This window comes from Camelus dromedarius, chromosome 9 (genome assembly GCF_036321535.1).
Source record: "Camelus dromedarius isolate mCamDro1 chromosome 9, mCamDro1.pat, whole genome shotgun sequence".
Classification (NCBI taxonomy): domain Eukaryota; kingdom Metazoa; phylum Chordata; class Mammalia; order Artiodactyla; family Camelidae; genus Camelus; species Camelus dromedarius.
The window spans coordinates 31,692,426-31,713,292 of NC_087444.1; the positions used below are offsets into that span (position 1 = coordinate 31,692,426).

The 20,867-nt window shown below is 34.7% G+C and overlaps 1 protein-coding gene and 1 pseudogene across 2 annotated transcripts in view; one reads left to right on the top strand and one right to left on the bottom strand.

Moving 5' to 3' along the window:
- The window catches only part of GLG1 (golgi glycoprotein 1), a 119,221-nt gene that overhangs the window by 20,632 nt on the left and 77,722 nt on the right, over positions 1-20,867 (top strand). The window lies entirely within an intron of this gene.
- LOC105084821 (large ribosomal subunit protein eL36-like) lies at positions 8,445-8,750 on the bottom strand (annotated as a pseudogene).

Genomic DNA, 20,867 nt, shown 5'->3' on the forward strand with positions numbered 1-20,867 from the left:
TATTGTGAATAATGCTACTATAAACGCATGTATACAAATATCTAAGACCCTGTTTTCAGTTCTTTTGGGTATACAAATACTCAGAAGTAGAATTGCTGGATCATATAGTAATTCTATTTTTAATTTTTTGAGGTATGACCATACTGTTTTCCACAATGGCTGCACCATTTTACATTCCCACCCACAGTGCACAAAGTTCCGATTTCTCCACATCTTCTCCACCACTTATTTTTTTATTTTTTTAAATAATCTGATGGATATGAAGTGATTTTTTTAAAATTTACATTTCCCTAATTAGTAGTTATTTGGGCATCTTCATGTGCTTATTGGCCATTTGGATGCCTTTGGAGAAGTGTCTGTTCAAGTCCTTTGCTCATTTTTTAATTGGGTTACTTGTTGAGTTATAGGTATTCTTTATGTATTCTGGACATTAACCTCTTATCAGATAAATGATTTGCAAGTATTTTCTCCTATCCTATCGGTTGCCTTTTCACTCTGTTGATTGTGTCCTTTGATTCACAGTTTTTAATTTTGATGTAGTCCAGTTTATCTATTTTTTTCTTTTGTTGTTTGTGCTTTTATATCATATCCAAGAACTCATTGCCAAATTCCAAGTTTTTCCCTCTATGCTTTCTTTTAAGAGTTTTATAGTTTTAGCTCTTACATTTAGATCTTTGATTCATTTTGAGTTAATTTTGTACATGCTGTAGGGTAAGGATCCATCTGATTCAGTTTTTTGCATGAGGGTGTTCAATTTTTCTGACACCATTTGTTAAAAAGACTGTCCTTTCCCTCATTGAATGGTCTTGGTACCCTTGTTGAAAACCATTTGACCATGAAGTTTATTCTGGGCTCTTTGTTCTGTTCTGTTGGTCTGTATGTCTGTCTTTATGACAGTACTACAGTTTTGATTACTGCAGCTTTGTAATAAGTTTTGAAATCACTAAGTGTAAAATCTCAAACTTTGTTCAAGATTGTTTTGACTGTCCAGGGTTCCTTGAGATTCTATATGAATTTTACATTTTTCTATTTCTGCAGGAAAAAAAAAACACAAAAAATACTATTGGGTCTTTGATAGGGATTGCATTCAATCTACAGATCTCTTTGGATAGTTTTGCCGATATTGTCTTCCAATTCATGAACATAGAATGTCTTTGCATTTATTTTTGTCTCCTTTAATTTTTTTCAAGTGTTTTGTAGTTTTCGGTGTACGAGTCTTTCTCATCCTTTAAGTTTATTTCTGTGTGTTTTTTCTTTTTGATGCTATTATAAATAAATTATTTACTTAATTTCCTTTTCAGATTGTTCGTTCCCCTAGAGTTTTTAACTCTTAAGCTTGTCCACACTGGAGTAATTATCAGTAGTAGTGTAAGTGTCCCTTACTGGGTACTGGCTCCAGCAGCGGACTTCTGCTCCTGGGCTTTAGCTTCCAATAAACTGTGATTCTCTGTATACACCCATCTCTCCAATTTTAGGGAAGGGGTTTGCCCCATGACTTCAGGTCTCTGACGGATCTCAGAAGAGTTGGTAGTTTTCAGTTTGTTTAGCTTTTTTCTCGTTGTGAGGATGGGAGTGATGATTTCCATGCCGGACCAAAAAATCAAAAGTCTCCCAGGCTCCTCTTGTACTTTTCCAATACCAGCCCTGGAATCAACCACTTCTCTAACGAGCTCTACTTCCTTTTAGTGAAGAGTGGTATATAGAAGCCAGGGCATGGGTGCTAGATGTGTTCATTGCTACTCAGGTGTCATTGCTTCGGCAGACAGAGCCAGAAAATGTATTGTGTGTGTATTTACAAACATGCATTCATATAGATGTATGCACACACACATATGTACACATGTATATATACACATGCAATATGAGTGTGTGTGCACATAGACATCTATTCTATTCATATCTATATGTGTATATATATAGATAAACATAATGAAAGCTGATTTTTATTCATACTGATGCCTTCAATACCACAGGATTCATTTTCGTTTTCTCCCTTTCCACATTTATAATTTATAATTATATGTAATTTATGATTATATATTTATAATTCCCTTCTCTAATAGTGAAAAACTTGGTTCCTGCTATCCACAAATTACTATTTAATTGCTGAACCCTGACCTTGTAATACTCTTAAAATAGTTTCAGAATACTAAACTATGTCATTATGAGAAAGCAGACCTACTAACTAGAGCTCAGAAAAATCCCACCTACCTGAATTGCTCTAAAAATAAATATGTTGCTCAAGTGGTAGAGCACATGCTTAGCATACACAATCTGGGTTCAATCCCCAGTACCTCCTCTAAAAATAAATAAGTAAACTTAATTGCCTCCCCTCCAAAAAAAAATTAAAATTAAAAATAAATATGTTAAAGTGAAACAGGAAACATCTCTTTATCTCAAGTTAGTTAACTGCTCACTTTTAAGTTATAAAACATTGTAAACATTTCATAATTATTTTTCTTAATTGGTAATTCTTGGTTGGAATTTTTAGGAAAAGATTTTGTCATGTACACCTCTGCAAATACCGTGAAGTACAAGTCTGTCACTTGTTCGGAAAAAAAAGTGGAATGTATATTAACAATACTTAAAAGTTCTAAAAATTGATGCCTGATTAAAAAACAAATAGAAACTTCATTGCATTTATTGTTAGTGTGGTTTTGATTCTCAAGGACTTCCTGTGATGAACTTTTACTTTTCCTTTACCCAAACCTTCAATCTCCTATTTTTCTGATAGGTCCAGAAAAGCCTCACTGGAATTTGTCCTTAACCCCATTAGGAGGAACATTTTCAATTTAGTTCTTTGATTTACCATCTTTACTATGTGACAGCCTTTAGGATTTAGATTTGTGCTTTAAACAGTGGTGCAGCATGAGATTAAACTTTTCTGGAAAAGTTTTGCCAGTATCTTTAAATGAAGATCTCTTGAGTTTTTGAAATGGTTTGTGCATATAATTTCTCCAATCCTGGTACAGTATTGCTGTTCAGCATTGCTGGGGCAGCCTTTGAATCCTGTGATTCAGCATCCAGCCCACTTATGTGGATTATTAAGAGCCGGCTCTTAAAAAATGCAGAACTTTCAGGACACATTTACCTGTTTTCAGCTAGTTAAAGATTACTGAAATGCCTTGTAAGACCATGTTATCTTGGAAAAACATTGTTTCAAAGGTCCTTTCTTAAATCTTGTTTGAACCGGATGATTTATGCAAATGGCATTTTGGAGGACTTAAAATCAGTTATCTCTAGACCAGATAACTTTCTTTTGTGTACTGAAGCACAGCAGAATAGAATAGGAGTACATCTTAAGAAATGCTCCCATACTTACATAGATACCATATGTCCTGGCAAACATGTGGATTTTGTTTCTTCCCCTCCTTTTTTTTTTCATGTTTCAGTGCATAATTTTAAGTCAGAGTGCAACCAGGTTTATAATGGAAAACTGTACTATCCTATTTTAGCTCTCCCTACTTTCAACTCTTTTCGCTCTTTATTCTTGTATTTATTGAAGTAGAATTTATTTATTTATGAATTTCTTTATTTTTATTTATTATTTATTTATGAATTTATGGAGTAGTATTTATTAAGTAGAATACTTATGTTCTCTTTTTTGTTAGACAGTATCTATTGATTTCTTACAAATGATTTACATTTAGTACTCATAAAACACATTTAACAATATTTACTCTAAAATTGAACTTCGTAGAGCAAGAAATCCTACAAAGCTGAAAGATTAAATAGACTATGCTGCATCACAGACAGAATTCATACAGGTCAGTAGCTTTAGGATATGGCATTAATTGGGCGAGTTGTACAGAAAGCTTTTTCCTACTTTAATGAGATCAATTTTGTTCCATTTCCTTCTTTTCTCAGTCTCATTCTTATTCATCAATCATGAGTCATCAACATTTACTAAACAGTTTTTGGAAAAAGATCAAATTCATTGCTGCTTAGGTCTGATCAGTTAAAAAAACAAAAGCAAACAAATGAAAAAACCAACAAAGTTGTCTTACTCATTTTTTTAGTTTTAACCAAGAACAGGGATCAAGTCTTAAGTCATTGCTGTAAGAATGTTTTAGTGTGAAGTCAAAATACTTAGAGCAAAGTGTTGATTCCCCCGCTTCATGTTTTATAATTTTCATTAATATATTTGTGATTCTTGTTATGTGTTATAGACTTTTAGCTCTGTGTCTTTTGCATTTCTGGACCCATAGTCATAGCCCATATTAACTGTGCAGAGTTCTTTTGTTAGAAATCATTTCTAGAGTGTATCTTTTGATGATGATTTGCTTTGTGATTCAAACAGTATTAGAATAGATTTACTTAGAACTTGTGTGAATCTCGTTTTTAAATTTGGAAAAGTCTTATTCTACATAGGAGCAGCTAAGGGAGTATGTCTGGGTAATTTGACAGAGATTCTCCTGAATTGGCATTCAGTTTTTAAGTTTCTCTTGATAACTGCTCAAAACGCCATTTATATAAAACTCACAAATAAATGTATTTTCCCTTTTATAAACAAGTACACACGAGGCAGCGTGAATACAAAAACTGTTGCATTAACCTTGGGTTTTTGTTGGTTCTAGAGACTTATTTCTCTTTCTTCATGTTTATCAGAGCCTGGGTAGGCTTTGCTATTAGCAAAAGTGAATAGGATGATCCTCTGAAAGTTATTTTTTTGTGTATTTATGTTGAAGTGCAGGTTTTTAGAGAGGGTGGAGCCCCATGTATAAGGTGTGATAGGAGTCATTAGAAAAAATGTTTTGGCCTCAATAAGATCTCATTGTCTATTTTTCTAAATTAGAATTGGTACATGATTTTTTTTCAAGGAGTAAAAATAAAATATTTCTTCAGGTACTCATTCAGGATCATGAGTAAACAGAACCTTGTCAAAGGTTATATTTTAAGTGAAAAGAATAAAGAAGTTTTACTTCAGTAAGCTTCATTGCTTTTTTGGCTTAGCAGTTTTTGTTAAAGCATTACTAAATAGCTAGTGAATTAAATCTAGAATAGATTTGTTCTCCAATTTCTTAAGCAGCCTTGTTTAATGAACCACCCATTTATGCCCATTTATATCTTAGACTAGAGATTGGCAAACTGCAGCCTATGGACCACATCCAGCCCACAGCCTGTTTTTTATGTCTCTGGAGTGTAAGAATTGTTTTTATAGTTTTAAAAGGTTAAAAGAAGACACCACCACCACAAGTTTATACTGTATAGCACAGGGAACTATATTCAATAGCTTGTAACTTACGGTTAAACAGAAAATGAAAATGAATATATGTATGTTCCTATAAGACTGAAGTATTGTGCAGTACACCAGAAATTGATGCATTGTAAACTGACTATACTTTAATAAAACTATATTTAAAAAAAGACACTACAAGGTTATAGAGATTGTTTTGTAGACTGCAAAGCCTTAAATAATTAACTGTATGTCCCTTTACAGAACAAATTTACCTTAGACTGTAAAATATAATGTACATACAGCTCTTTTTTTTTTTATAGAATTCTATTTCCATATACCCCCTCAACCAGTTTCTCCTATTTACTTTTATTTTTATTTTTTATTGAGGTATAGTTGATTTACAGGGTTGTGTTAGTTTCGACATGCATCTCTTTTTAACTGGTTTACAATCAATCTGAATTAGCATCACCTTCAGTTAGGAGAATTGTCTTTTTATAATCTCACTATATATCCTTCATTTTTATGTCAATTCACTGATTTTGTCAGTTTTTATAGTTGGTATGAACTTTTTATTAACCAGGACCAAATTTGTATGCATGACACTGCAGACTTTAATTAAATTAGCTTGGGGTTTGAGAGTGAGTGTGTATATATGTGCACATACACATGTGCTTGTGTTTTCTCTTCTGCTTGCTCTTGGGTATGTACATTTTTGTGATACTGCTTTAGGAATGGTAGTGAATTTGAATATTACCATTTCTCCATAGGCACAAAGTTTTCTCGTTGATACCTTTGCCTACTGCATAAGAGAGTGGTAATTTCTTTGAGCCTGTATTTTGATGTTAAATTGGGTGGTATGATTGGTTTGGCTGAGAGTTTTAATAATAGTAGGGGAAAAAAAGCCTGATTATAATGCTGTCATTCATCATATTTTATTGATTCTAAAACTGACTTTATTTTTTACCTTAACATTTTTGAAATTAGGATATATCTTACATTTTATGACATAATTATAATTGGCAGAGTTTTTCCCCCCAATGGTACATAACATAATGGTGCATGTTAAAATCAGTAAGATATGGTTCACATATTCTATTCATTTATATTACCTGTTAGGTGCATTGCTTTCTTATTCCTTATATTGATTCTACCCCTTCTTACTTATTTTGATATTTCCAGTCGATATTCATTATTTTGGAAATCTTTCATCATTTAAGGATTTGCTTTGGGGTTTAATTCTGAGATTTGTTATTTGAGTTGGATCGTAAGCACCATCATCCATCTAGTCAACAGAACAATTTAGGAAAATGAACAGTTAACATAGAGTGTTTTGAGTAGCACAATATCCTGATCTGTTACTGTTAGTTAACAGATGGCCTGCAGCCTGGTCTTTTACATTAGTTACTATTTTACTAAATCTAGTGTAAAAAAACATTAACTAGAAAATCACTTCAGCTTTAGCGGCTAGCTGAAATTATCTTGGGTGTTTGCACCTGGGGGAACACTCTGAATTTATAATAATAATTCCTGTTGATGGGAAATAATTAGAAATGATATAGTAATTGTTTTTTAGAGCTTTAGTATCTCCCAAAGTCAGCCACTTTGTAATACAGAGACAATGCTTTTTTAAAGCATATTTTCATGGAGAATCACAAGTCAGTAACTTCAGAAAAAGCAAGCCAAATAAAAGGGGTAGACAGGTGGCAGTTAATGCCAACATTAAATATATAGACATAAGCTTTTTATTTAAGTCAGTGGTTCTAAACTCTAGTTGCATGGAGGGTGATTTTTAAAGTATCACTACCCAGAGGTCTCAGATAAATCAAATCAGAATGTCTGGACGTGGCTGCTGGTATTGAATCTTAGAAATTCTTTAAGGTGTTATTATTATTGTATTACAAAAGCAGTGTTTTTATAGACTTACCCATATACTTAGCACTTTCTTTGCTCCTCATACCTTCTTGCATCTTTTATCTTCTATCTGGGACCACTTTCTTTCTGCCTACAATACATTTTTTAGAATCTCTTTTAATGAGGGTTTCCTGGTGGCCAGCTGTTAGGTTTTGTTTTGTTCCAGATACTTGTCTGGAAGTGTCTTTATTCTACCTTACTCTTAAGAGATATTTTTGCTGGGGCTAGGTATCAGTTATATATTTCTGGGTAACAAACCATATCCAACTTAATGACTCAAAAGCAACTATTTCCCCATGACTCTGCAGGTCAGCAATTTGGTCAGGACTCAGTGGGATGACTTGTCTTTGGTCCACATAGTGTCAGCTTGACTTGTTTATCTGTACTCACTTGTCAGGTCAGCTGGGGGCTGGACAGTCCTAGATGGCCTCACTTATATGTCTGGTGGTTTGCTAAGGTGAGAGAGGAACTGGACAACATATCTCTTATGAGAGATCTCAGCTGGCTAGGCTAAATACCCTCATGTTGTGACTGGGTTCAAAAAGCAATATAGATAAACAACAAGGACCTATTGTATAGGAAACTGTATTCATTTTCTTGTAATAACATAGTGGAAAAGAATCTGAAAGGAAAATATATATGTATGTATGTATATGTATAACTGAATCACTTTGCTGTACACCTGAAACTAACATTGTAAATCAACTGCACTTTAATAAAAAAATTTTTTTAAAGAAATAAAATAAGAATAACTATAGTGGAAAAAAAAAAAAAAAGAAATGGCAAGCTCCAGTGCACAGGTACTTCTCAAGTTTCTGTTGTCAGATTTGCTAATGTCTCATCGACCAGAGCAAGTCATATGGCCAAGCCCACATTCCAAAGGGTGGAGAAATTAGACTTCATCTCTTAATGGGAACAGGGATAATATCACTTTCAAAGCGGTGTGCATTAAGAAATGGGAGAGATTTTGGCCTTAAAAAACCAATCAGAGTATAGAATTTTAGGTTGAAATATTTTTTCTTTCAGCCCATTTTCTTTCATTGTCTTTTGGCTTCACTGTTAATGTTGAGCAATTAGTTCCAATGGCTTCTTTTCAGATTTTCTGTCTTTGTGTTCTCTTGTTCACTTTGATTTGTCTTGGTGTGAATTTCCTTTTATTTGTCCAACTTGGGCTTTATGGGGTTTTCTTTTGATTCGTTTTTCATTCTTTCTGGAAAAGTCCCAGCCATTATCTGCCTCTGCCCCACTCTTTCTTTTCTTCCTGAACTTCACTTAAGTAGATTTCTTGCTGTTTTTCCATGTTTGTTTATTTTTTCCTGTAAAGGTTTTATTATGCACAGAGTGGGGAGGGGGCCTAGTCCTTGGCAGCTGCTCTCCTCTTGGCAGCCAGGACATCACTCAGCTCTTCTAGCTTCTTCTTGGCATGATGTGTGTGTCTCTGCTCTCTTCTTGATGAGGGCCTGTTTGTCCTTGGAGACCTTGAGCAGCTCTGACACTGCTTGTTTGAGGCAAAAGCCTCTTACTTCTTGAATCATGTCCCACAGGAACTTGGTGTGCTTGGTAAGGCATCCACAGCAGTGGCTGTGCCTCAGGTTGCTCGTGTTCTTGATTACCTGTGGCCTTTGTTGCGGCCCATGGCCAGGGAGTAGTGCAGAGCCATGGCTTTGTTCTTTAATGACTGCTATGTCAGAGACTTTGTGTTTATTAACTTTTATTCTGCATGCTACATTCTGGATAATTTCTTTTGACTTAACCTTCCAGGATACTGATTTTCTCTTCAGTTATACCCAGCTGCTTAACTCTTCAGCCTTAGATCACCATAATTTATTGATTTTTTTTCCTTTTTAAAAAAATTAAGGTATAATTTTCATGCAGTAAAATTTACTTTTTTTGTTTGCAGTCTGTGAGTTTTAATATTCATTTCTTTTATCTATGTATCTGTGCTTTTACCAATAGAACTTTTTTTTTAATTAAAGTGTGTTGTGTTAATTTCTGGTGTACAGCATAGTGATTCAGTTATACATATATATATATATATATATATATTCCTTTTCACTTTTTTTTCATTATAGGCTATTACAAGATTTTGAATATAGTTCTCTGTGCTGTGTAGTAGGACCTTGTTGTTCTTATTTGTTGTTGTGCCTGGATAGTAGGCCGTCACCCACTCTATATTTTTGAGTTGTGACATGCCTAGTGGATATGTAAGGTTGAAACTTCTACAGTGGCCTTATTTTGAAGGTAGCTTAATCCCATAATTTATATTTATTTTAGGATTCAGTTTTGTTGTTATTGTTGTTTTTACAATGAGCCATTTTTCTAAACTACCTTATATATGCAACAAAGCAATTGTAATTTGACATTCTCTGGCCTATATCTATACGTGTGATGTAAAAGAATTTCATCTAATTACTTTGTTTTCTAGAGATTTTTTTCCTTCTACTAAAAAACAAAAATTTCTCCCTTAGTTTTTTTCTATTACTTTTGCATTCTGTGTAGCTGGGGAAATGACAGTTTTTTCTTAACATTTAACAAGTGGCTTTGCTTGCCACTCCTCTTTAAGAATATGGTTTATATTTCTTTTAAAAAATTTTGTTGTTGTTGTTGAGGGGAAGGTAATTAGTTTTACTTATTTATTTATTTTTAGAGGAGATACTGGGGATTGAACCCATGACCTCATGCATGCTAACTAAGCATGCACTCTACCACTAGACCTATACCCACCCCCCCAAGAATATGGTTTATAATGTTGCTCTGGACTACAGAAGCTAGGAATCAAGGCATTTAAGTATTATAGGAAGGTCAGATATTTTGGTAATTTCCAGTAGGTTGTTGCTGTAATACTTGGGTCTTGAGTTTAGTGGTCTCAAATTAGGCGTGTCTTTTCTTGAACAGCAAAACGAATGTTTTAGAGCAGTGTGTCAGAGACATGGCAGAAGGTGAATCAAATTGGTGTGATGGTGAATGGCTGCTTAACAGCTGGTACTTTTGTGTCCACTCATATTGTATCTTGTAGTTGGCAAAGGCAAAAGAAGAAATAAATTAATAAATGTAATTGTGCTGTAAGAAATAAAATTTTTGCCCCCTAATGATTTGACAACTTCGTGCCTTGTAACATGCTCATACATATAGTACTTTGGTTTATTATGCATTAAGGTCAACACTAATGTTTACGTTTTACACAGTGCCTTATGTCTAGGCTTATTGTCAGCTGAGAAAGTCCATAAAAGTCAAACTGGAGTTATTCCATTGAATAATTCAAAATGCTTTGAATTGCAAAAGTGCACGTGTTAATATTTACCAGGTTATAAGATTTACATTTTTACATCAGCAAACTAGCACAATTGTTATGAAAGCATAAGCAAGTTTTCTTCCTACACTTGTCTTTTTGTTTAATACATTTTTTTTCTCTCTCTCTCTCTCAAGACTCTTGTGTTCCTGAAGTAGTTGTAGCAGCAATCACTACACACCAACAGCAGCAGAACTCTATGTTTTGGTTGATTTTGTTTCACAAACCTATCTCTGTGAAAATAAACATGAAAACATCTTTCCAGTGCTAATTGCATGCCACCAACTTCCAGGCCTTCCGGAGAGGGGGGCATTTTATTTTTAATAATTCCACAAAACTCCCATTTGATTTGTTTTGCTGTGGCACTATCACTGAAATCTCCTTGAGGATTTCAGTATACTATAGCTGCAGCCAGGGGTCTGTTAATAGGATATATTTAGTACTGAGATGTAAACTTAGTAGTTTGCCATCTGCCCATTAAAAAACAGATGAGAGTTCAAATAAGCAGGTGAAAATTCAGTAACTCTTCTAAGGCCTTCTTGAAAAACGTGATTTAAAAGGCTGACAGATCACACTGAGATTAGACAGATACAGGATATGAAAGTGTCATATTACTTTTGGAAGATACTACACAGAAGTTGCTGTTAATATGCTTTGGAAGTACACAGGGAACTATATTCAATGTCTTGTAGTAACCTATAATGAAAAAGAATATGAAAATGAATATATGTATGTGTATGTATGACTGAACTATTATACTCTACACCAGAAATTGACACAACATTGTAAAGTGACTATACTTCAATAAAAATAAAAAAAAAAAGATGCTTTGGAAATAAATAGGCCCATTTGCAAGAGTATAGAATAATTAGCTTTACTGTCTTAAAATTAGTATGTTCCTTTTCCCGTATTTCCTTAAATTTGACTGGGTGGCTTCATTGTGTTTAACATATAGTGTACATAATTCTGCTGGATTTCTTCAAAAGAAAAGAGACCTTTACTGTGTTTCATTACAATGTTAAATAAACATAGGCTAGATTAAGGAGTAGTAAAATTATTCTATTGTTTCTTTCACCTTTATTTTATCAGAGTGAGGCTTAAGTACAAAGTACATGTTCCTCACTATATTAGGAGTTATGATTCTTTTGTAGTAACAGGAAGTCCTTTCTAAACCAGCTTAAGCTAAAAAATGAATTTACTTCATATAACTGTAAAGATAAGGTTAGATACTGGGCTCAACCTCTTAGCTGAAATGATTCCTCTCTTGCCTTCTGCTTCTGGGCTGGTTTCCTTCACAGCCTCTACATGGTGGCAAGGTGGCCAAAGTAGCTCTTATCCCCAGTGCTTCCATCTGTGCCAGCACTGTTTACAAATATTTTATTGTTTGAAATCGTCTAACTCCCTGAACCACTTAAAAGTGTTATATGTGTAGTCTTAGATTGGAGTCATTTTTTCTATCCCATCTCAGGAATGAAGTCCCACATGAAGCCTTTGAACTACGAATAGGACAAAGAGTGGGCAAGACAAACAAAAGTTCATCGTATATATTAAGGTTTCTGTATAGAAAGCAGTGATTTTTATTTTGGGGAATTTTACTTTTAAGTGGCCAAAATCAAGAACAGTCCTATGTCCTAGGAAACTAATGTTTTAAATTCATTTCTTTCATTAGAATAAAGAGATTATTTGTCAGTTTGTTCATTTCTCATTCTAAAGAGCTGACACGGTAAACTTCACTGAAACCACCGCAAGCCAGGCTAGAGCTGAGGAAAATGTTCCTAACACAGGTAATTGAACTTACTGCATTCCTTCCACCAAACACAAAACAAATTAGACAAATAGCATGTGCCCTTGAGTGAGTGTGCTCTCTGTCTCTCTTATTTATTTTAGTTGAAGTATTGTCAGTTTACAATGTTGTGTCAGTTTCTGGAGTACAGCATAATGTTTTAGTCATACATATACATGCTCTAATGTATATTCTTTTCAACCTATTAATATAGGTTGCTATATTCTTTTTCATTATAGGTTACTACAAGATACTGAATATAGTTCCCTGTGCTATACAGTATAAACTTGTTGTTTATCTATTTTATATATGGTAGTTACTATCTGTATATCTTAAACTCCCAATTCATCCCTTCCCACACCCTCCCTCCATCCCCATAACCATGTGTCTTCTTTTTTTTTTTTCAATTTTTTAATTTTTAGATTTCACATATAAGTGATATCATACAGTATTTTTCTTTCTCTTTCTGGCTTACTTCACTTAGAATGATGATCTCCAGGTCCATCCATGTTGCTGCAAATGGCATGATTTTATTCTTTTTTATGGCTCAGTAGTATTCCATCGTGTTCCACAATTTCTTTATCCAGTCATCTGTTGATAGACATTTGGGTTGTTTCCATGTCTTGGCTATTGTAAATAGTGCTGCTGTCAACACTGAGGGGCATATATTAGAGTTCCCTTTTCGAATTAGAGTTCCCTTTGAATTAGAGTTTCTTTCAGATACATACCCAGGAGTTGGATTGCTGGATCATATGGTAAATCTGTTTTTAGTTTTTTAATCTCCATACTGTTTTCCATAATGGCTACACCAATTTGTATTCCCACCAACAGTATTCTCCCTTTCTCTCTTAATGAAAGGCAAGTCCAAGAGCCCAGTGCTCAGGTTCCATAACCCAAATTGTAGATCCCAGCAGTTAGTCCTCAGCAATAACCTTGAGAACCTTATAATAAAGTTTTGACATTTTGCTGATTTAAACAGTCGTCAACCTCTATGCAATCATACTTCACTATGTTAAAAATAATTTTAAAACTTTTCTAGTCAGAAATCTTAGCATTCCAAAAAAAAACAAAGAAAAGTAAGTGACATTTGGGTAACACACACTTTATTTCCTCAACAAAAATAAGAGGTGTCCCCTTAGCACCCCCCTTTTGCCACTGTTACCATCTTTTATTTCATATGTTAAATAGTTGGAAAAGCTGTACCACAGTATCTCCTGCTTATAGGTCAAGAGACAAGATCGGATCCCTGTGGTATAGGATGTGTAACTTTAGTCAAGATGTTCTATAGAAAGTTCAAAACTATAGATTTGGGGAGACCATTGAGGAGTCTGAAAGATTTTCTTGGATTCTTTTTCTGGGCAAAGACACTGTCCTTTTCTTAGCTTCTTAGTTATAGTTTTGCTGCATCTTAAACACTTTCTCCTCTGACATTTACATTCTTCCTGTATTATATATACTTTCATTTATACCTTAGCAATATGTGTTGTTTAAAATAATTAACTTTGAAATATTTCTGTCATTTCTTTAATTTTCTGCAGGCTGTTTTTATTTTCCTAGCATGGAGACCAGACTATGGTAAAGAAAAATTTTATTGCATCTTCTATTTCCCAACAGTTATTTATTATGCATTTTCTATATTCTAGATATAAGTCAGGGATACTCTTTCTGTCTCTATCAAAATTTCTGTCTGATACAGTATGACTGTATGATACAGGAAAGGCAGACAGAGCAGAGGAAAGCATAGGAAAAAAAAAGAAAGACCTCTCAGAGGTTATTTAAGTCATCTAGAAATGAGGACAGCCTGGATTAAAGCAATTACAGAAGGAAAGGAGATTGACCAAATCTAAACAATACTGAAAAAAGATGACTATGAAGAGCTTGTTAAAGGACTAGGACAAGTGCCTTGCAAGAGAAAACGGAATCAAAAGTAAACCCAAAGTTCCATTGGGTATGTGGGGGTTGCTTACTAGGGGAATGATGATGTCATAGGTTAAAAGGAGAAATGACTTGGGGACAGAAATTAATTCTGTTAAATAAGTAATAAGAAGAAAGAGACATCTCCTGTACAGAAGAATTACAAATAATTTATGTAGATATTTCCTCTTCCAGGAGATACAGCTTAACTCTCCATCCCTCTCTTGAGTATGGGCTGAGCTCGGTGAATTCAAAAGAGTAGACCATGGAAAGGTGGTGGGGAGTCATTTTACAGTGAAGAAACCTGACAGACACTCTCTTGGCCAGGTCATCGAAGTTGGCATCATCAGCATGTATGTATGCCCTTGATAGGATGTGTTGAGAATGGTACTTCCTCCCTAAAACCTATGAGAAAAATATCACACAAACCCAAACCAAGGGACATTCTACAAAATACCTGATCAGGCTTCCTCATAATTGTAAGATCATTAGAAACACAGAGGCTGAGACAAAATGACTAAATCCTGAATGGGATAATGTTTGACCAAATATCTGGGTACCTGTTGGTCCAGTCATTTGACATATAATCTTATGTCAGTGTCCAAAACTAAGAGAGGATGGAGGATTAAAGAAGATAAAGGGTTAAGGAGGAAAGAGTTCTTTTTTTAAACACTGAGAACAGCAGAAATCTGTTTATAATATGATGAAAATAATCGATAGGCTTTATTATTGCCTGTTTCCATCATCTTGCTTTTCTCCTATAGGACTTTCTCTTTCTTGTAGTGAAAGCAAAAGGGATGTTTTTATGTGTGATTTAAGAATTTGGAATTAACTCTCACTGTGATATAAAGTAATGAATTATCACCAGCTTATAACTGTCCATGTATGAATTAATGACTGTTTTTTCCACAGAAGTCATTTAAATCCTGGGCTAATTGTTTCTGAGCCATTGCTCAACCTGTATTCAGAATGGGAGCATATTTTAATAATTAACTCAATAAGAACATAATTAATGAAGTTAATCTGTTGCTAAATAAAACCATATGATGCTCCAAAGCGAAATACAAACAGGAGTTTATATATTCCAAACCAAATTCCTTAGCATAAGTAAGTGATAGAAAGTAGAGGGATGATTCCAATTCTTGCCACAGAAGGAGGAGCTAGGAAGAGACTCTTTTCTGAGTATGTGAAAATTCTTCTACTGCTGCACTATATTAGAGAAACTGGTTAACACATGGTAACAGTTATCTTGATGTTATGTTTGGTTATTTTATACAGAAATGTAAAAATAGTTACAAATCATTCTTTGGAGAATAGAATCACACTTTAAATGTACTGATAGAGTTGATTTAAAGGAAACTTGTGTTAAGTGTTCTGTATATCGGGTCCTTTCAGAACATGAATAATTGGCCTATTTTATGTTTTGTCGGTTCAAAACAGAGCAGCTGAACAAGATAAGCTTATGATTTGCGGAGTTTGGTAACCTGATTCAATTTTCAAAGAAGGAAAAACTGTAATTTCTGAACTTTAAAAACATTACAGTGATCATTTGATCAGCATGTGAGAGTAGTCCATTTAGTTAGTATCTCTGAGCACAGCTGTAAGTGTTTTTTAATTAATTTTTTTCCCACTTCACCACAAAGTCCTATAAGATAAACTGAAGGAAATTACATATTTTTGTAGTAGCATCTCATCATTATTGAGGTATCAGCAGGTCCACTGTTGAGCAAAGAACTAGTTAAAGTGACAAGCAGTGATGTCATTTAATTTGCAAGTTGAGGAAATGAATATTAATAAGATACATCCACCAAAAGATAATTTTATTCATGCACTTTACTGAAGTTCCCGGCTGTAACATAGTTCTTTTCCTGACTGTTCATTTTCACCATGATTTAATGATGTACTATCTGCCTTTAAGTGACTAACTGATATTTAGCAGTACTATAGAGAAAAATGTAGGAATCAACCTATTTATTGAAGAAATCCTGTCCTACATAATTTTGGAATAAAGTAGGGTTTAAATAAGTAGTACTTGAGGAATTGTATAAATTGGGTTTTTCCCCCCAAGACTGATTTTGTGTGAATAGTAGTTCCCAAGTACCTCCTGTAATGACTATTTTATGTTGTATCTGGTTCTTAAAGACTTGTCACTGAGATTTACCATGCTGTAAACTGTGTTGCTGTGGTTGAGAATGTTGGATACATATGCTTTGGTTGAGGATTCTTAATAATGTATCTTTGTATATGTGAGTCCTGCTATTATCAGATAGCTACTTGTATAAAAGACCTGTTAATTACCAAATTATGGAATTTGGACCAAAATAATGGCAAAAATGTAAGAACTGGAATGGAAACTGCTATGGAATCTGTATTTTAAAGAATGTTCCAGAGAATTGCCATTTGTTTAATACTGTTAAGCTAGAATCTGTCAGAACAGTCAAATTTTAAACAAAGGTAAAACAAGGTCCCTTGATTCAACCATGAACTTAAATACAAATTAAGAGGGAAAATTTCTCTCTTATAGAAAAGGAAGTAAAAGCTGGATTTAGTGAGTTATCTGGAAGAATGAAGTATTCTCCCTGAATCACAGCTCACACTAACTTTACTGAGGGTATGTCTGAGGTGTGGTGCTGGAGACACTGTAAAGGCAAATCACAAATGAAACCACTCACATTCTTCTGGGTTCCTTTTGTATCTGAAGGGACCCAAACTAATTTTGATTTTTTAAAAAAAGCAATTGTAGAGTGAGTGATCCACCTCATACGCACTACCACCACACTTCCACACTGGTGAATTAGTGGTATATTTATAAGGAACCAAGTTTCCCTCCTCAGCTTTAAAGAGTGTGTTATAATAAAAAAATATATTTGGTCTTTGTCCTCAGTTCCTGGCACAGAGCTCCCAAAACACTTGGAATTTCCTGAGTGATAGGAATTCTTTTTTTTTTTTTTTAACTTTTTTTTATTGATTTGTAATAATTTTACAATGTTCTGTCAAGTTCCAGTGTTGAGCACAATTTTTCAGTCATTCATGGACATATACACACTCATTGTCACATTTTTTTCTCTGTGAGTTATCATAACATTTTGTGTATATTTCCCTGTGCTATACAGTGTAATCTTGTTTATCTATTCTACAATTTTGAAATCCCAGTCTATCCCTTCCCACCCTCCACCCCCCTGGCAACCACAAGTCTGTATTCTCTTGTCTATGAATCTATTTCTGTCCTGTATTTATGCTTTGTTTTTGTTTGTTTGTTTGTTTTTGTTTTTGTTTTTGTTTTTTAGATTCCACATATGAGTGATCTCATATGGTATTTTTCTTTCTCTTTCTGGCTTACTTCACTTAGAATGACATTCTCCAGGAGCATCCATGTTGCTGCAAATGGCATTATGTTGTCGGTTTTTATGTCTGAGTAGTATTCCATTGTATAAATATACCACATCTTCTTTATCCAGTCACCTGTTGATGGACATTGAGGCTGTTTCCATGTTTTGGCTATTGTAAATAGTGCTGCTATGAACATTGGGGTGCAGGTGTCATCCTGAAGTAGGGTTCCTTCTGGATACAAGCCCAGGAGTGGGATTCCTGGGTCATATGGTAAGTCTATTCCTAGTCTTTTGAGGAATCTCCACACTGTTTTCCATAGTGGCTGCACCAAACTGCATTCCCACCAGCAGTGTAGGAGGGTTCCCCTTTCTCCACAGCCTCTCCAGCATTTGTCATTTGTGGATTTTTGAATGACGGCCATTCTGACTGGTGTGAGGTGATACCTCATTGTAGTTTTGATTTGCATTTCTCTGATAATTAGTGATATTGAGCATTTTTTCATGTGCCTTTTGATCATTTGTATGTCTTCCTTGGAGAATTGCTTGTTTAGGTCTTCTGCCCATTTTTGGATTGGGTTGTTTATTTTTTTCTTATTTGGATTGGGTTGTTTATTTTTTTCTTATTGAGTCTTAGAGCTGCTTATATATTCTGGAGATCAAGCCTTTGTCGGTTTCATTTGCAAAAATTTTCTCCCATTCCGTAGGTTGTCTTGTTTTACTTCTGGTTTCCTTTGTTGTGCAGAAGCTTTTAAGTTTCATTAGGTCCCGTTTGTTTATTCTTGCTTTTATTTCTTCTAGGAGAAAATTTTTGAAATGTATGTCAGATAATGTTTTGCCTATGTTTTCCTCTGGGAGGTTTATTGTATCTTGTCTTATGTTTAAGTCTTTGATCCATTTTGAGTTGATTTTTGTATATGGTGTAAGGGAGTGTTCTAGCTTCATTGTTTTACATGCTGCTGTCCAGTTTTTCCAACACCATTTGCTAAAGAGACTGTCTTTATTCCATTGTATATTCTTGCCTCCTTTGTCGAAGATGAGTTGACCAAAAGTTTATGGGTTCATTTCTGGGCTCTCTATTCTGTTCCATTGGTCTATATGTCTGTTTTTGTACCAATACCATGCTGTCTTGATAACTGTAGCTCTATAGTATTGTCTGAAGTCTGGGAGAGTTATTCCTCCAGCCTCTTTCTTTCTCTTCAGTAATGCTTTGGCAATTCTAGGTCTTTGATGGTTCCATGTAAATTTTATTATGATTTGTTCTAGTTCTGTGAAATATGTCCTGGGTAATTTGACAGGGATTGCATTGAATCTGTAGATTGCCTTGGGCAGTGTGACCATTTTAACAATATTGATTCTTCCAATCCAAGAGCATGGAATATCTTTCCATTTTTTAAAGTCTTCTTTAATTTCCTTCATCAATGGTTTTTAGTTTTCTGTGTATAATTCTTTCACCTCCTTGGTTAGATTTATTCCCAGATATTTTATTACTTTGGGTGCTATTTTAAAGGGGATTGTTTCTTTACTTTCTTTTTCTGTTGATTCATCGTTAGTGTAAAGAAATGCAACTGATTTTTGAACGTTAATTTTGTAACCTGCTACCTTGCTGAATTCTTCAATCAGCTCTAGTAGCTTTTGTGTGGACCTTTTAGGGTTTTCTATATATAGTAACATGTCAGCATATAGTGACACTTTTACCTCTTCTTTTCCAATTTGGATCCCTTTTATTTCTTTCTCATGCCTGATTGCTGTGGCTAGGACTTCCAGGACTATGTTGAATAGGAGTGGTGATAGTGGGCATCCTTGTCTTGTCCCAGATTTTAGTGGGAAGCTTTTGAGTTTTTCACCATTGAGTACTATGCTGGCTGTAGGTTTGTCATATATAGCTTTTATTATGTTGAGATATGTTCCCTTTATACCCACTTTGGTGAGAGTTTTTATTATAAGGAATTCTTTTGTTACTTCATAACAAGCCCCTTTCATTGCACTTGAGTTTATGCTAATGATGTGACTTAAGATGGGGCCCTTAGGTAGCCTCAGGATGGGCTGGTCATCAGAAGGAATGATTCAAAAGTTGGAACTTTCAGTCCCACCTGCCAGCCTCCAAGGATGGGGTAGGGTGGCTGGCTGGAGACTGAGCTTTATAGAAACTCAAACTGGAAGACCTGGGGAGCAGTTGTGTTGGTGAACATATCAAGATGCTAGGAGGGTGACATGCCCTAGGGGGGCATGGAAGCTCCATGGCTCCTTCCCCTACTTTGTCCTACATACCCATTCCTCTGACTTACTGAGTTGTAGCTTTTATAATAAACTGGTAAATGTAACTGAAGTGTTTTCCTGAGTTCTGTTATTTTGTCTAGAGAATTATCAAACTTGAGGGGGTTATGGGAACCCTCAAATTTGTAGCCAAGTCAGACAGAAGAATTAGAAGTATCCTTGGGACCCAGAACTTACAACTGACATCTGAAGTAAGGGAATCTTGTGAAACTGAGCCCTCAACTTGTGGGTCTGTGCTAATTTCAGGTAGTGTGTCGACAAAAATTAATTAGTAGTCAGTCTATGAAAGACATGGAATATTTTATTCAAGCCAAACTTGAGGATCATAACCTGGCAAGAGCATCTCAGAAAGCTCCAACAACTGTTACACCCATTAGAAGTCAAACACAGTTATATATAAGTTTTTTAGACAGAGGGCTGTACATTAAATGACGTATTATTGATAGTTTACACAATTCAGATCTAAGTGTGGCCCCTTACAAGATCAAGAAGGAATGCTGTCTTTTAAGGAGTTGTCTTACTGATGCTAGGGGAATGTTGCTCTGTATGGTTAAGCAAGTATTTCTGCTGATGAGGGAAGTTTGGTTGGTGCAGAATGCAGGTTCACAATGCACAGTAGGGGAAGAGAGGAGGCCAAAAGGCAGAGAAAATTTTTTATGTTTAAATTTTTCTTGTCTTGCCATAAAATATGAATTTTATTTCACAGTGTCAGAGCTAAATTGACTGACACCCAGTTAGTGTAGGAGAATCTGAGAGTTGATGTCACAAATAGTAAGTTCTGTTTCTATGTGTTGAGTAGATATTAAAATTTGCATTAAAAAACAATACATAAGAATAAATTTGCTCAAAGTGTCTACTGAAGAAAAATGCACACTTAAAAATTGTAATTGTTTTATTCAAGGACCTTGCTGAGAACTATAGTCCAGGAGACAGCCTCTCAGATAGCTCTGAGGATCTGCTCCAAAGAGGCAAGGGAGGAACCAGGATATATATGAGTTTTTGCTGAAAAAGAAATATGTAGTTGAACATCAAAAGTCTAATCACAAAAAACAGACATTTCAAGTTAATGATTTTAGTGCTTTTCTGTGTATGGGAAGAAGCAAGAGTCTGGGCTCATGGAAATTATTCCTTAGATATGCATCTTAACTATCTAGGGCCAGTACCCTATTCTTTCTCCATCCTGAATTC